Source organism: Callospermophilus lateralis, chromosome 17 (assembly GCF_048772815.1).
Source record: "Callospermophilus lateralis isolate mCalLat2 chromosome 17, mCalLat2.hap1, whole genome shotgun sequence".
Taxonomy (NCBI): domain Eukaryota; kingdom Metazoa; phylum Chordata; class Mammalia; order Rodentia; family Sciuridae; genus Callospermophilus; species Callospermophilus lateralis.
In genome coordinates this window covers 70,330,563-70,348,190 of record NC_135321.1, presented here as the reverse complement: position 1 = coordinate 70,348,190, position 17,628 = coordinate 70,330,563, and positions in this window count along the sequence as shown.

Genomic DNA, 17,628 nt, shown 5'->3' with positions numbered 1-17,628 from the left:
CGGGTACCTGGATCAGCCACAGAACCGTTCTGGAAGCCACGCCCCCTTTGATGGGTTTTAAGGGTTGATGGGCGGGCTTCCTCCTCTGGTCTGAGCTTTAGACTCTTAAAAGAGAAACCAATTTGTTTCTTGTCAGGCTGCACAGTCTCCAAGTACTCTTGGCCTGGCCAGCCAGCTGTTCTAATGACCTGGTATTCTCAGGAACACGGAACAAGTGGCTTTACCAATAGCTGAGGAACTAATTCACGTGACCTGGCAGAACAGCCGTGAAAACAAAAGTATTGCAACTCAATAAACTTGACTGATCAGATCTGCCAGGGCCAAAGGACAGGATTAAGATGGGCAATGTCTGCACTCATGCTCTTTCTGTCATTCGATTCCTTATTCACCAAATGTTAGTCTCAAATGCACAAATTCTTCATGGCTCACATTTTTTTTTTTTAAATTGGCAACACATTTTTTTTTTTAAATTGGAGATGGACAGAATGCCTTTATTTTAATTGTGTGGGGGTTTTTTGGTTTTTGGTTTTGTTTTTTGTTTTTTTGGTTTTTTTTTTTTAGTTGGAGATGGACAAAATGCCTTTATTTTAATTGTGTGGGGTTTTTTTTTAAGTTGTAGATGGACACAATACCTTTATTTTATTTATTTTTATGTGGTGCAGAGTATCAAACCCAGCACCTCACAAGTGCTAGGCGAACGCTCCACCACTGAGCCACAACCCCAGCCCTTATTTGTTTATTTTTATGTGGTGCGAAGGATTGAACCCAGTGCCTCACCCATGCTAGGCAAGTGCTCTGTCACTGAGCTACAGCCCCAGCTCCAGGCAACGTGTTTTTAAAAAAGAAATAATCTTTCTAATGCTTCCATTAACAGTAACAATCCTTCCTCCCAAGGGCTTTTATTTCCTCTCTCCAATCCTGATTTTACGTTTTACCAGTTTCCTAAGGTCTCCATCTTCTCGTTCAGCTCTACCAACAATAGTATCTAACTGTCTTCCCTCTGGACACCATGGGCTTCAAGGAAAGTTATATTCATGACATGTGTGGGAATAAAGGAACAGGGAGGATTACAGCAATCACATTTGAAAGGATAAAAATAGCAATAGTAAGGTACTTTGATTGCTTAGTGGAGACTTAAACACTCAATTATAAATATATAATTTATAATTTAAAACAATTAGGAGACCAAAAAAGAAACAGAGATTTGAAATGCACTATTAAACAGTTAAACCTGACATCTGTGCAGAAACACACAGCAACACCAGTGTAAAACGTGCACATGAAACATTCTCTGGGAGAACATATGTTAGACCACACCAAGAAGTCTAAATAAATAAAGGTTAAAGTCATTCAAAGTATCTTCTATAACTGGAAGTTAATAAGGAGATAAATGAGAAGATTCACACACATGTGAAAATGAAATGTTCTTTTAAACCCAAAAGTTCAAAGGAAATCATAAGGGAAATTGGAAAACACTTTTGAGGTGAATAAAAAGAATGTAGCTAAAGCAATGCTTGGAAGGAAATTTATAAATGAAAACTTTTTTTTTAATGGAGCTCAGATCAATAACCTAGCCATGGTGGGCACAGTGGCACACATCTGTAATCCCAGTGGCTCAGGAGGCTGAGGCAGGAGGATCATGAGTTCAAAGCCAGCCTCAGCAACAGTGAGGTGCTAAGCAACTCATTGAGACCCTGTCTCTAAATAAAATATAAAATAGGGGGCTGGGTTGTGGCTCAGAGGTAGAGCACTGGCGTACCACGCATGAGGCACTGGGTTCTATCCTCAGCACCACATAAAAATAAAGATATTGTGTCCACCTATAACTAAAAAATAAATATTTTTAAAAATACAAAATAGGGTTGGGGTTGTGGCTCAGTGGTTGAGTGCCCCCGAGTTCAATCCCTGGTACCAAATACATAAATATATAACCTAGCTGTACACACCTAAGGAACTAGAAAAATGAGTGTGAACTAAAACCAAAACTTATAGAAGGAAGGAAATAATAGATCTTGGAATGGAGATAAGCAAAATGCCAAATAGAATCAACAAAACAGAAAGTTTGTTCTTTGAAAACATCAACAGAACTGACAAACCATTAGGTAGCCTGATCAAGAAAAAAAGGTTATTAAAATCAGAACTGAAGGGCTGGGGTTTCGACTCTGGCAGAGCACTTCACATGTATGAGGCACTGGGTTCAATCGTCAGCATCACATAAAAATAACTAAACAAAATAAAGATATTATGCCCTATATAACTAAAAAAATTAAATATATTTTAAAAATCAGAACTGAAAATGGGAAAGATCTTGCAGAAATAAAAGTCATATAAGTAAAATTTTAGAGGACATACTTCTCAATTTCAAGACTTATAAAGCTACAGTAATCAGAACTGCGGTCTGGCCTAAGATTATCCATGATATAGAATGGAGAACCTAGAAATTATACATCTGTGTTCAGCTGATTCGTGACAAAAGTACCAAACCATCTAATGGAAGCACTGGGGTGTGGCTCAGTGGTAGAGCTTCAATCCCGCACCACAAAAACAAAACCATCCAATGGGAAAGTGAAGCTAGGACAATTGGATATCCACATGCACAAGGGGAAATCAGACCCCCACTTCACACCATTTACAAAGTTTACTTCAAAATGGAGCAAAGACCCAAATGTAAGACCTAAAATTATAAAATTCTTAGAGGAAAACAGGTACATGTTTGACTTTGGGTTTGGCAGTCATTTCTTGGAAATGGTACCCAGGCATGATGATGCAAATATGTGATCTCTGAACTGGGAACACTGAGGCAGGTGGATTACAAGTGGGAGACCAGCTTCCACAGCTTAGTGAGGCCCTGTCTTAAAAAATTTAAAGGGCTAGGTATGTAACTCAGGGGTAGAGCACCTCTGGGTTCAATTCCCAGTACCGCAGAATGAAAAAGGAAAGGACTACAAAAAATGACAAATTGGACTTCATCAAAATTAAAACTTATACAGTGGAGGACACGATCAAGAAAGAAGAAACCCTAAAGAATGTGGGGATAGGGAATCGCAATTCATAAATCTAATGAGGAGCAAGTATCCAAAATAGTTTAGGAATTTCCACATCTCAACTACAACAAAGAGCTAAAATCTAATGAAATATGAATAGAGATTTGAAGAGGCATTTCTCTAAAGAAGTATACAAATGACCTGTAAGCACATCAAAAGATGCTCAAGAACATTGGTCATCAGGGAGATGCAAATGAAATGCACAGCATCATATCACTTCCCAGCCCACTAGGAAGGCTGAAATCTATTTAAAAAAAAAAAAGTACTGGGAGAATTTGAAAACCTCATACATTTCTGATGAGAATATAAGATGGTGAGTCACTGTGGAAAACAGTTTAGCTGTTTCCTCAATATTTAAAGAATTGCCATGAGAACCAAGAATTCCACCCCTGGGTGTATATCCAAAAGCACTGAAAAATGTGCATGAATGTCATGGCAGCAATATTTTCATAATAGGCAGATGGTAGAAAGAACCCAAATGTTCGAAAGATGAATGAATAAGCAAAATGTGATGTATTCATAAAGCATAGAAGTATTCCACCATAAAATAACATGCTGAGAAAACAGGGATGAACCTTAAAGCCTGTAAATTAAAGAAACCAAATACCAAAGGTTGTATAAATAAAAAAGAATATTCCCATGGTAGAGAATGACATTATATGATTATAAAAGGTCCTATTGATCAAGAAAACACTAACCCTATGCACACAAAGCAGCAGATCTTCAATATACATGAAACCAAAACTTAAGGAATTGAAAGGAGAAATAGGAAAATCTCTTATAGTTGGTGAATGCAACATCCCCCTTTCACAGTTGATAGAACCACTAGACAGAAAGATCACCAAAGATATAAAAGAATTAAATAGCACCAATAACCAACTGAATTTGATGAACATTTGTAGAACACTCCACCCAACAACAGAATATATATTCAAATATACATTGACCATTTCACAAGTTAGTACTTTGTCATAAAACAAATTGTAAGTTTTTAAAAATTGGTGGCATGCCACCTCAGTGGTCTGACTACAATGCAATCAAACTAGAAATTAGTAACAAAATGATAACAAGAAAATCTAACACTTGAGAATTAAAACATCATACTACTAAATATACCATGGGACAAAGGAAGTTTTACAGTAATGAAAAAGTATATCAAACTGAATGCAAAGGGAAAACCAGATTGTCAAAATGTGTGTCAGAGAGCAAGAGCAGTACTGAGGGAAATCTATACCACCAAATGTTTACATGTGGAAAAGAAAGTTAGTAAATCAGTAACCTAAGCTCTCACTTTAGGAAACAGCAAAATAAATGCAAAGTAAACAGAAGGTAATAAATAGTTAACTTCAGAGGAAGCTTCAATGATATGGAAAACAGAAAAAATAGAGAAAACCCATGAAACCTAAGGTGATCCTTTGTAAACTTCAATGAAATTGATAAAACTTTAGCATAGAAAAGGACACAAGTTACTTAATTATAGACTCCAAGTGAGCGCTCATCCGTGGTTTTCATGGCTTGCTGTACTTACTGGCAGGTGTGGTGGTCTTGGGTCAGAGTCTAGCAGAAGGTTCGGGTTGTTAACTGGGGAAAGATGACTCTGAACACATCCCAGAAGGCGAATGGAGAGGATCTCACTTTTCCAAGTCTTTTCCATTTGTTAGAAAACAGACAATATTTCTTCAATATTTACTTTTTTTAGGTGTAGATGGACACAACACAATGCCTTTATTTTTATGTGGTGCTGAGGATCGAACCTGGGTCCCGCCCGTGCTAGGCGAGCGCTCTACTGCTGAGCCACAATCGTAGCCCCAGAAAACAGACAATATTTTGACAGCCGAAAGTAGATTCTCCTTGAGATGTTAAACGACTGTCCCAGTGAGTGGTCACGGAGGCTAGCCACTAACCCAGGTGGGTATGTGAGCCTAGTTCTGTCTGTCTGCCTTGATGTTGTGTTACAGCCCTGAGTTTTGACTCTGACCAAGAACCTCTCTACATTCCTCCATAAATCCTCCCCTCTTTCATCCAAGGAGGAAAAGCAACTATTTATTTCAGCACAGACCAGTGTGGTTAAACTTTGGCTTCTCGCCTTCATTCTCCTCCCAGTCCCCTTAGTCTCCCTTTTCTGTCCTTAAGAGCCAAAAATAGCTTATTGGCAAAAGCATGTAGGCATGTTTTCTTTTGCTCAGAGGACTGAGTAAAGAATATAGGTTTCCACCTCAGAGCAACGAGTCGACTAGCCAAGCCCAAATCCTCACAGGGTAAGGCATCTTTCAGACAGGCCTTTGGGGTGACAGCAACCCGACAGAGCAGGTTCCTGATCAGGAGGTGTGAACCACCTGGGAAAATAAAAAGTCTAAAAAAATTAGAAATAAAGACTAAGCCAGAAATTAGATATAGAAAGCGGAGTGCCTGATGGGCCTGCCTGTCCTGATGGGAACTGGAACTGAACAACTTTTTTATTTAAGGGGAGGACACCAAAGGCAGGGCTAAGTTTCAGTGGGAGGAGTCTTGTTTTGGATCTTGCTTCTCTGCTTGGCGCATTCTTGCAGTAAACAAGTTGATTAGCATTTTGGCAAGGCACACCCATGTCTGGGAGGCTGTCTGGCTCCAGCAGGTCACTCCTGTCTCCTGAGCTGAGCAGTGAGCTAGGACAGGACGCCATGCCTGGTGTCCCCATTTTCCATCCACTGATAGGGCCGCCCAGCATGACTCAAGAGGTACTGGACATTGTCTCCTATGGGGTGTGCGACACAACAGTTGCATGGATATAGAGAACTGAGGGTCTGATCAGGCTTGAGTTGTGGTGGGGGAGGTGGCCAAAGGCCCTCAGTAAAAATTGATTCTTTCTATGCTTTTTCATTAGACCTTATAGATATAAAGTAATTTCAAATTAAAGAAAAATTTAAAGTAGGAGAGTTCACATATACCCACTTACTCTTTCTCCTTGCAGTATCTTCTATGATTAACATCCTGGATTAAAGTGGTACATTTCTCATAATTGAAGAACCAATGATGATACATTACCATCAATAAAAATCCATAGTTTGCATCAGGGTTCACTCTTTGTGAGTTCAGGGAGTTTTGACAAATGCATAATATTATGTGTGCACCATTATAATGTCATACAGAACGCTTCACTACCCAAACAATCCCCCATCCCCACTACTCATCCCTGTCTCTCATTCCTTTGACCCTGATAACTTCCCTTGCTCTAGTCTGCTCTATATTAATATAGGTATTATAACTTTCTTTTGATAAGTATTGGAGTGGTAATATCTTTCTGTCGGGGACAGTTCCTGTGGCCTAGGGCTGTCCCCCGCCCAAGGATAGATGGCGCTTGGCTTTGGGCCAAATCAGCTGCCTTTGGCGTAAACAAGTTTGTACCTATACCAGGAAGTCCACCCCATTGGCCGGTAGAAACCACAAGAGCTCGGGCTCAGTAAATGCTTCCTGTCTTGCCTATTATGTGTCCACAAGGTTGAGATGTGACCTCCTCTGTGATTGGCTCCTAAGTCCTATATATACTACTTTCTTTCTTGGAACGGGGTTCCTCTTGTTGCGTCTTCAATAAAGCCTGTTACAGTTCCGTCGTGTGGTCGTCATTCTTTTGTTCGATTCTGCTGGCCGGAATCGACATCTTTCTTCATCCAATTATTTTTAATCTGCATTGTTATATTTAAAGTGAGTTTCTTATAGATAGTACATAGTTGGGGCTTGTTTTTTGACCCACTCAAACAACCTCTGTCTTTTAATGTGTATATTTACATCATTGATATTTAAATTGATTGTCGATAAATTTAAATATCTACCATATTTGTTAGTGTCTTATTGTTTACCTTTGTCTTTTTTTCTTATTTGTCTTTCACCCTTATTCTGCCTTCTCTGCTTTTCGATGAGCGTTTTATATTGTTCCATTTTGCCTTCTCTTACCATATCAATTATACTGCTTTCCAACAAGATTCTGGGCATAGACTGTTCACAACTCTCTCAGGACCAGCAATGGGCCCTGAGCCTCAATATGCTGTAGAGATACAGGAGTGAGAGGCAGTTTAAGGTAGGACAAGGTTGTAAATCGAGACTGTACAAGACCCCACGACCTTCACAGGGGCCAGTTCCTAAAAATGAATTTCCAAGGGTCACAAAAGGATGGCACCTGAGGATACTGAGGACGGCAGGTCCACATTAGATAAGGAGCCAGGGTTAGTCACCCTGGACAGCATTGGTCACCTTGGTCCACCCAGGACACTTGGATTGAACTGAGGCACACCAAATTCACAGAAAGCCCATAACACTGTAAGTCTGCCACTTCCAGTTGATTTTTCTCATTCTTAGGATCAAAATCCAGGTTTCTTAGTAACTTTGGGGAGTTCTTTCAGTCTTGTGGCCCTGTTTGCTGGCATTGACCAAACCCAAAGGAGAGAGAGAGCCTTGGGACGATGAACCCAGGGACATAGGTAGGCCGTCCAGGCTTCCTGGCACCAGAAAGAAACTGGAAATCAGGAGAATGGACGTCATCAGGGTGGGTCCGCCATTATGGGCATGTGGCACAGATCTGCATTGAACTCTGGGTTTGCCGTAAGACCCGGTAGAGCAAGGAGTGCCCCACTTCAGCCAGCCATCAGACCTTCCTGCTCACCCAATGCCCTGAAGAAGTAATATAATTTTCCTCTTCTAGAGCATAGTGAGAGGGCAGTATTTTCTAGAATCTTGTTAGCCTCCCCTCCCCCACTTCAACTAATAGTCTTTTCTGGGTCCCGGGAACTTATTGGCACTGCAGATGGGACACTCCACAGAGTTCTGTGGCTCACTTGTGCGACAGTCACTGGTAAGCAGAAGCAGAGCCACAGAGGGCCTATTCCTACCTGGGGTGCCCTCCTGCTGCCCCTGAGCCACCGTGCAATGCTCCACCAGTGACATCAGGAGAGGCTGAGACAAGGGCCAGGAGCCTTGGCTTCCCCTGGGAGATCCTGTGAGTTCTGTTGGGCTGGTCCTTGGAGTGAACAGAGCGCTCACAACAAGAAGGAAAAAGCTGGCCAGATGGTGCTCAGCCAGGGGAGCAGTCCATGCCAAAGCCCAGGCTGAGGCTGGACCAACACACAAGTCATCTGTGGTGGCCAGTCCTCCCATGCTGCAAGCCTTATCCTTGGGGGCTCTGAACAGATGTTCCCTTTAGGATAGAGGTGAACCCCTTACAAAGGCAGAAAAGCAATTCTTTGAAAGTCTCCGCATGATGGATGCAAAACACCTCTTACAAGGATCCGAGAACAAGGAGGAAGATTTTCAGGAGAAAGCAAAGCAAGGCTTGAGTAACAAGACTGATGCAACCAGGTCAGACCTGCATGACCAGGACACTGTGAGGTGGACGCCAAGTGTGCAGAAAGGAGGAGAAAGAAGCCTGGAGCACCCCAGCACACAGATGCCACCAGCTGAGACCCAGAAAGTGAGCCCGGGACAAGGCCTGGCCAAAGCACACTGAGCTCCCCACCTCTGCTCCCCTCCTTAGAGAACCCCCTGAGGACGGGAACCTGGAAGCAGAGAGAGAGGGGAGCAGAAATCAGCAATCCCCCAGCTGAACAGCCAGTCCCACCTGAAGGGGCTGCTGAAAATGAGAATGTCACCGTGTCCTTTGAAGACCTGAGGGGGAGAATCAAGAACTAGCCAGAAAATAGTGGGAAGAAAGTTCAAGGATGATAGGAGTATTAGTAAAAATATATAAATATATTGATTAAAAGATGAGTAGTGTGCAGTAGCTAGCTAGGAGAGACATATGCTGTTAGGTAGAGATAAGAAAGTGTGCTTGCAAAGAACTGATATGTTCACCCATTGGAATGATGTAATGTACTTGCAAAGAGCTGATAATGTGCCTATGGATTAGTATAAATATCGGCACGGAGGGCTGGCATTTTCACCTTCAGACCTGCCTCGAGAGAGGACACCACCGGACGGTCTGTTGGTCCAACCAGTCTCTGCTCCGGAGCCGCTGTGTGAGGCGTGACCTGAATAAACCGAGCATTCGAGAAAGGCATCTGGTGTTCGCGTCTTGCAGTACGTCGTGGGGTTGCTGGACCGGGACGGATACCCGTGAGGGTGAGCGGACTCCTTGTCCATTGCGGGACCCCCGGGAAGTGATCCGGAGCTGAGTTCCAAACATCGGAACCGTCTGCTCGCGACAAAGGACTAAAGAGCTCCTGACACAGTCAAGTCTCCAGCTGAGCAAGAGTCTGTCACGTGAAGCTCCCAGCTGAAGCTTCCAATGCAGCCTGAGCCCCACCAAGAGCAGCTGATGTGACTTAAGAGGACATCAGAAGGAGGAAAGACCGCTCAGAAACCCAGAAGCAACTTCCCCACATGGACAGAGACGTGACCTACCCATGCCAGGTCCGCAGACCCAACAGGATGGCCACAGACACCGGCAAAGACTCGGAGGGCACTTCCTTCTCTCTGAACGAGATCCTCTCCTATGGGGAAAGCTCAGGAAAGCTGGGTGGCAGCTCTGTCACCCGAGGAGCAGCTCAGTGAGCAGAGAGGAGAAGAGGAGCACGGGGAATCCTGGCTGAGACCAGCTTCCAGCCTGTCCCAGTGGCCCTGTAGCCCCTGCTGCCCCACACAAGGAAGAGAATCATGCTGGAGGGTTCAGGGACCCAGAGTCACGGGTGCTCTGCTTTCAGAGCAGCAGGGGCTTGAAGACCTACAAGCAAGCAAAACATCTGCCTGTATGTTCTGCCTTTGAAAGCCCTTTTGATTGATCTCTTTGTAATTTAATTAGTATGCTTTAATTGATGCTCTTGAGACTGTCATTGAAGTTTGATGTAACATAGTTATGACGAAGTATTTTTCAGGTAGAGATTAATATTTTGTATGAATACACTATTTGCATATCTTTGAACCTCCTAGAGTATAATTATTGTTTTGGTTTAAATAAAAGGTCCCTATTATTTAAACCATCATCAAGTTTGATATACATAGAGATATTTAAAGTGGTACACTATTTCTGTATGCTATGAGCTGTTATTGGAAATCTCTAAAAGTAAATTTAACAGAGTAAATACTAATTAGTTTACCAGGGATTGAATTCAGGGGCATTCACTTGACCTCTGAACCACATCCCCAGCCCTATATTGAATTTTATTTAGAGACAGGGTCTCAACAAGTTGCTTACTGCCTTGCCATTGCTGAGGCTGGCTTTGAACTCAAGATCCTCCTGTCTCAGCCTCCTGAGGAGCTGGGATTACAGGCATGTACCACCATGCCCAGCAATACTAATTAGTTTTTTTTTTTTTTAAGAGAAAGGAGAGAGAGGTGGGGGGAGGGAGAGAGAGAGAATTTTAATTTTTTTTTTTTTTTTTTAGTTTTTTTCAGCGGACACAACATCTTTGATTGTATGTGGTGCTGAGGATCGAACCCGGGCCACACGCATGCCAGGCAAGCGCGCTACCGCTTGAGCCATCCCCAGCCCCAATACTAATTAGTTTTAAAAGACAATGGGAAAAAGGAAATCTAATTGCAACTACAAGGTATCGATCAGCTTTTTGTTGCTGTAGGAAAACAAAACAAAATAAAAACCCTTAAAGGAATGAAGCTTTACTCTGGCTCATGGTTTCAGAGGTGTCAGTCCATAGTAGCTTGACCTAGAGAGAGAGAATATGAAGGGTTCAGGAACCAAATATAGCCTTCTAGGGAATTTCCCCAAGGACATACTTCCTCCAACTAGACCCCACCTCCCAAATTATGAATCCACCCATTGATTAATCCACGGATGATGTCAGATCCCTCTTTATGCAATCACCTTCCAAAGGCCCCAGCTCTGAACACGACTGTGGGTCAAACCTTCAGTGCACGAGCTTTGGGGACATTTCATATCCAACCCACAACATAAACTATCAATCTCCTGCAGTGGGTGGAGATAGAAGTTGGGGAGGGACAGTGGGAACAGCCTTTATTAGGGTGTCATCCTGGAGGCCGTCTCCTGGGGGCTGCAGATTGGCTAGTTTAAATAAAACATGAGACTAACCATAGATTAATGTAGAGTTGGCCTTTTACAACCACAGTTTATTGATTTATTAACTTAAAATATTTATTGCTTTATTTAAGTCAAGACCCAGTCAAGTGTGTTTTTCAGCATTGTTTGCTATTTTAATATTTCTAAATTTTGTGCATGTAAAATTTTTCCCTTGATTGTAAACACACACAATAGATTTAAATTTTATAATGTTTAAAAATATAAAAGATGGAAAAATATCATGTGCACTTGCTTTATATATATCCCAAAGAGTCCTAAATTGTTTACCACAAATGAAGAATTGCCTGAGTATGAGATGGGATTCCAACATGAAACCACAAAACCACCATCAGCCACTGAGTTTGAGCTGTGAGGATCTGTGGAGTCAGCTCCTGGCAACAGATTAGGATGGGAGGGGGCATAGAACCAATTGGAAAAATGTAGTCATTTTTTATTTGATATGAGTCACTTGACTCAAATCAAAAGTTCTGGGGCATTTGTTCCCATCCAGTCATTTAACATGTACCTAATGAGCTTCTCTGATATCTCCAGCACTGTTCAGGTGCTTGGCAGGCAGTGATGGCAACCTCACTGAGCCCTGAGGACCACGGAGCTCACACTGTGGGCAGGGGCCAGTCAGACAATAGCATCCAGTAAACACAGGATTGAGATGATTCCTAGCTCTCAACTGGACTGGATAGAAAGACACTGAGAACACTGGTAAAGCACACTTCTGGGTGTGTCTGTGGGAGTGTTTTTAGACAGTAGGCATGTGTGTGGGCAAAATGAGGGGGAAGACCCGTCCTGAATCTGGGCTGCAGTGGTCACTAGACGCAGGGTCCAAATGGAACAGAATCGAAGGGGAGCTGTCTGTGGGTGCAACCTCAATTCTCCCTGAGGGGCTGCACTTTTTGCTGCTGCCATTACCTGTGGGCCCTGCACTTCAGCTATTCCAGTCTCTAAATGTGGGTTCACACCAGCGGCTCTCCCAGCAGCTTCCAGGCCTGTAGCCGTAAACTGGGCTGCTTGTTGGTCAATCTCCTGCAGTGGGTGGAGATAGAAGTTGGGGAGGGACAGTGGGAACAGCCTTTATTAGGGTGTCATCCTGGAGGCCGTCTCCTGGGGGCTGCAGATTGGCTAGTTTAAATAAAACATGAGAAGGGGCACGGACATATTAGATGACCCTGGTGTTCAGCATGCTGGGCTTGGGATCCGTGGGATGAAGAGCAGGTGGGCTTTAATCACAAACAGCTACACAGAGAGGGGAAGTTAACTAGACCGTAGGTGACAGGAGATGACTGCATTTCCAGTAACTAACATCAGGCCTAAAAATGGCTTAAACAAATTTATGTCCCCATGTGTCAGGAACAGTAAGGAATTTGATGAATTTATTTAAGAATTCATGTAAAGAGAGCCTAATACAATGATGAAAAGTGTCATCTGGGAAAACGTGTCACAAGCAGGAGTGATACTCAGGAGACTGCCACGTGGAAGCTCTGACACTAGTGCAAGCAACAAGAAAGAAATGACCTGATGGTGCAAGGTCACAGCGTGACAGTTGCTGAAATATTAAAGAATTTAAATTTCATATAGGGTATATGGAAATACCAGGTTTCTAAGCCGGACATCATTTTTGTCAGCCCAGAGATAAATCAGATGCTTTATGTAAAAAGCAAGTCTAGTTTGGAGTAAGAATAATGGGGCATGAAGAACCAGGGTTCTAACTTTGGGTAATGTCTTTAGACAGTGAAAATAAGAAACAACTGTGTGCAAAGAAAAACAACAAGAGTCAGGGAGAGAGCAGTATGGAGATGACTGAGATGAAGAGAGTCAGAGCTTAAAAGCGATTTCTGGTTGCCTTCTATAGGAGTAGGTCTACCACGCGGCCAGCGCAATGGTTTCATTAATGAGGTTCTTGGCATAAAAGTTAGCTAGCGAGATCGAAATAAACACACAGACTCAGTTACCTTTTTTCTATGACCAGGTCCGAGACGGCTCCCCTCTCTGGTTCCCTCCTCTAACCGCCCGGCAGGGCAGCAAGGATTACTCAGGGCTAGCAGGAGAGAGAGAGAGAGAGCACGCCAGGGAGTAGCCTTTTATTGGGGAGCAAGAAATTCAGGGGATAATTCCATCCAATGAAGGTTGAAGGGGGAGCCGCACTCCAAGGTCAGGGTCAGTGATTGGGCCTCCGGGGTCAGTGGTCAGTTACACCCCCACACGGACAGGTTCTCTCATCAGGAGAGGGCCGGGAAAGCTCCGACACAGCCAGAGCGCCTCAGACCCTAACCGGGAGTCACCCAGTCACGTGTGAGAATGGCTTCCGACATATTCCCCCTTTCTTTTCGCAAAAATGAGGCGGCGGTTCACTCTCTGGAGTTTTTGCATTCTTGTTCTGAAGACTCGCCATCCTACAATTACAACGCAATAAAGAATTAGCAGCAAAGAGAATAATCCAATAATGTACCAGGCCGAGTGTTTGAGAATATTTCCAGGGTTGAATCCATTTAACTCTTTTAATATTTGGTTAGTCAAAGAAGAAGGATCTGAAAAATCAGCTCTATTATTTTGAATGTCTTGGATATGGTGATGAAGTTTCAGAATATCCAAGCTATTATTACTATTTTGTCAAATACCTAACAAATGGTTTTTAACCTTCTCCCAATCCCAGAGAGAAGCATTGTACTTGGCAGCTGTAACACACACATACTTATAATTAGCATGGCATTTAAGCCTTTCTTTAAATTTTAAGGCTGAAAGTTTATTACCTATGTCAATAACAGTTGCCTCTAAGGCGTTTAATTTAGTTTCAATCTTTTCATCAATATTTACTTGATTACGCAGAGCCTTGGAAGTATTTTGAGCTAAATTATTAAGAAATTTTGCATGCTGAATATTCTGAGACAATGTCAGAGACGCAGAGACAGTTGATGCAATAAAAGAGACTAGCGCCAAAACACCAACAATTATAACTCCAATAGCACGTTTAGGTCTTGCCAGCTGGGCATGAATTTGCTGTAAGACTTGTAAACCAGCATCAGCATACCATGGCTCTGAAATATTAGCAGGTAATAAAACGAAAGAGGGCTGATGAAGTATCAGCACTCCTTTTCCTCCATTATACCTAGTAATACAATTGGTTAGGTTACATTTATTACAAGTAACAATATATCTGTCATCTATCCATTTAACTTTTACATTTCCAATAATTAAAACATAAGGAGATTGGACACAAGCTCGTAAGCCATAGCAAGATCCCTCTTTACAGTTCTTGCCAATAAATCTTGGTAAGGGTTTGTCTGTAAAATGTAAGAATTCTGAGGCAGCAATTAAACGCCAAATATCTTTTTGAACACCACCTTTACTATAAGTCAAAATATTACTAACAAATCCTGCAGGTGTCATAGCAGAATTTCTTCGTAATTGTCTCTTATCAATTTTTGGAGACCAGTCTAAAATATACCCACTATCTTTAGACACCTTATGTTGTACAGGAAAGGGATTTATACAATCCATCCATTTAGGAAAGGTGCCAATCTCAATTGTAGAACTATTTGGACAGTGGTGTATCCGTGGAGGTTTGGCAGAAATGACTGGCTTATTATGGGAAAGTCCCATCTTAATTACTGATCTAGTATTAGGCTTTAAATCTCCATAAATAGAATTATTTGTCAGTCTAGGTCTACCAATCGCTGTCTTTTCTTCGAATGATACTTTCAGACAGCCAGCATGTTTATCGTGGGACCAACACAAGGGTAATTGGGCACTATAGCCAGAATAATTAAATCTAGTCACATGATTGGGAGTAATATGAGTATCTGTAAATCCTCCCATCATGAATGAGTCATTAGTAAATACTGGAATAGATTCTCCAGTCCACACAGCTGGGTGTACCAGGGGTGGATCTGGGAAATATGTCCAGTAAGTGTCTACTTGATCCCCCTTTACCTGACAGCCCAGTAGGGCAATTACTGTTGTTACCATCATCATTGGGGTCCTGTTTTCTCCTAGGTCTCGAAGTAGTCGGGAAGCCTGGGTTGTTAGCTTCTTCACGTCTTTTCATGAAATCAGCTTTTTGGCTGGGTCAATCTGGTCTTTCCTCATCCTTTTTCGATATCTCCTCCTTCTGGATGGGGGCTCCTCTGGGTCGATCCTCAGTCGCTTTAATCTGGGTTCTATCTCTTCCATGTCTGATAGTACGTTCAGGCACCCAAATAGGACGAGAAGAATTTTCTGGGAAAATACAAGCATGCCCTCTGCCCCATATAATCACCGGGTCTGGGCCCTTCCACTGACCGGTTTGTAAATCTTTCCACAAAACTCTGCCTAAAGGGCCTGTTACTGAGGGAGACATTTGTCTCTCAGCAGCAGTGTGACCTTCTGCGTCACAGTTTAAAAAATTTAAAACAAACAAGGCATGATTAAGGCTATTTTGGGGAGTCATAAGCTTATCCCCCCTTTTTAATTTTTGTAATTGAAGTTTAATAGATAAATGAGCTCGTTCTACAATGGCTTGACCTTGGGGGTTATAAGGAATTCCTGTTTTATGATTAATTTTAAACTCTTGACAAAATTGTTGAAAAGAAGAGCTCACATAAGCTGGAGCATTATCTGTTTTAATCTGCATAGGGCATCCTAAAACAGAAAAAGCTGTTAGGCAATGAGAAATTACATTTTGAGAATTTTCCTTAGTACGTGCTGTGGCAAAAATAAATCTAGAATAAGTGTCCACTATGACATGTACATAACACTGCTTACCAAATTGAGGAATATGAGTTACGTCCATTTGCCAGATTTGATTTGGTTTTAATCCACGGGGATTTACCCCTGATGGCAGAGATGGAGTGTGAATAACACACTTAGGGCATTGGCTTACAATCTGACGAGCTTGTTTTCTAGTAATATTAAATTTTTTACGTAAGTTAGAAGCATTTTGATGATGTAAGGAATGGGAAGCTAGTGCACAGTCATATGAAGACATCTGTTGACAAAAAGCTACGAGTTTGTCAATTTTGTTATTACCTGAAGCTAAAGGTCTTGGAAGATTAGTATGAGCTCGTATATGTCCTATGAAACATGGATATTTCCGCATTAGCACTGCCTTTTGTAAATTATGAAATAATTTAAATAACTCTTGTGATGAAGTATACCCAATAACTGAAGTTTCAATATTTTTAGTAACTCCGACTGCATATAAGCTGTCAGAATAAATATTAATAGGCTCATTTGCAAAGTAAGTTAAGGCACAAATCAGAGCTTGAAGCTCTGCTCTTTGGGCAGAAGTATAAGAAGTTTGTATTACCTCTGTGTGAACACGACTATAAAATCCTGCTTTACCTGAACTTGATCCATCAGTGAACACTGATAAGGCTTCATCTATAGGATGGGCACGTACAATCTTTGGAAAAATAAGTGACGTTAATGATGCAAATTGTATAATCTTATCACGAGGATAGTGACTGTCTATCTGGCCAGGAAAATCAGCAAAAGCTATTTGCCATGAGCTAGAAGTTTGAAAAAGCCAATTAATCTGTTGAACAGAAAATGGAATAATTATGATATCAGGTTCAGATCCAATTAATTGTAAAATCCTAGTTCTACCCTTAATTACTAATTGAGCTATAGAATCATGAAAAGGAATTAATGTTTTTTGAGGGGAGTGGGATAAATAAATCCACTCAATAACTCCTAATTTTTGCCATATGGCTCCTGTTGGTGTATGTTTAGTTGGAAATATTAATAAATACACCATTTCCTTAGGATCAACTCTAGTAAGCTGTGCATTTTTAATTGCATTTTCAACTTTCCTTAAAGCTGTTTTAGCCTCTAAAGTTAGCTGACGTGGAGAGGTTGGAGAAGGATTTCCTTGTAATATCTGAAATAAAGGACTTAACTCAGAAGTAGTTAGTTTTAAGGATGGCCTCAGCCAATTAATATCTCCTAATAGCTTTTGAAAATCATTAAGGGTATGTAACTCCTTAATTCTTATCTGAAGATTTTGAGGACGGATTGTACGTCCTTGAATTATCTGACCTAGATATTGAAAAGGTGACACTTTTTGAATTTTTTGAGGAGCTATGCATAAACCCATTGCTGTAAGCGAAGTCTCTAACTGAGTAAAAATTTCTGAAAGTACCTCTGAATTAGCATGAGCCAATAATATATCATCCATAAAATGAATAATATATGCATCAGGAAAGCTACTTCTTATGGGATCTATCGCCTGGTCTACGTATTTTTGGCACAGAGTAGGACTATTACGCATTCCCTGTGGGAGTACTTTCCAGCAATATCTTTTAACAGGTTCCTTAAAATTAATTGTTGGGACAGTGAAAGCAAATCTCTCACAATCTCCAGGATGTAACCTTATAGAGAAAAAACAGTCTTTTAAATCTATTACCATCAAGCTATAATCTAAAGGAATGGCTGTGGGAGAGGGAAGTCCTGGCTGTAAGGATCCCATAGGCTGAATTGCATGATTTATTGCCCTTAAATCCTGCAGCAATCTCCAATTTCCTGACTTTTTCTTAATAACAAAAATAGGTGTGTTCCAAGGACTAAGCGTTGGTTCTATATGACCAGCCTGAA